We start from the raw sequence: 685 nt of genomic DNA, 5'->3' as shown, positions 1-685 counted from the left end.
GCCTGCGAGCCCAGAAACGGCGATCCTCGGCCAGGAGAACGCCCCTCCCGGAAGGACCCGGAGCTGCGGTGCGTGACCAGTTTAGCAGCGTGTTTCAGCTCCGGCCATTTCACTTTTGTGTTTTTCATTATCTCATCATTACCCGAAAGCATTTGAGGGCAACACTTCAGAAGGTTTTCCTAGGTGCTCATGGGAGGGGGGATACTGGCGTGAGTGGGTTTGGTCCTGCTCTGGGGTGGTTTGGATTAGGGAGAAGGTTTGTTAGAGCAGCATCGTGGTGCGCAGTCGGGGTTGCAGTGAGAAGTTTCATTGTTCTGCCATTCTCCTAAAAATGGAAAACGCCTCAGAAAAGCCCCCTTGGCCCTGAGCTCCCACTTCCTTGTCACTGAGGTGAATGAACACGGGGCTGGCAAGAGACACCGAACCAGCAGCCCTCAGGGCTGGAGTTTCCACCCATCAGAAGCAGGTACAGCAGGACAGCAGCAGGGCAGGCTGCCCTGCCAAGACCACCTAAAGGGATGAGAAGCAGCTTAGAGCCTCCACTGGCCACTCAATATCTTCAGCTGCTGTTGTGGCGTTGGCCAAGAGGTCTGAACTTGGCGCCAATTTTTTGTGTGAGAGAATTTTTCCTCGCCAATTCTCCCTCATCGAGGTATGACCTCCACGACACTGGGAAAGCTGGAGC

The sequence above is a fragment of the Buceros rhinoceros genome, unplaced genomic scaffold (assembly GCF_000710305.1).
Source record: "Buceros rhinoceros silvestris isolate BGI_N320 unplaced genomic scaffold, ASM71030v1 scaffold27612, whole genome shotgun sequence".
Lineage (NCBI taxonomy): Eukaryota > Metazoa > Chordata > Aves > Bucerotiformes > Bucerotidae > Buceros > Buceros rhinoceros.
The sequence above is the reverse complement of the archived record's forward strand: the minus strand, read 5'-3'. Positions refer to the sequence as shown.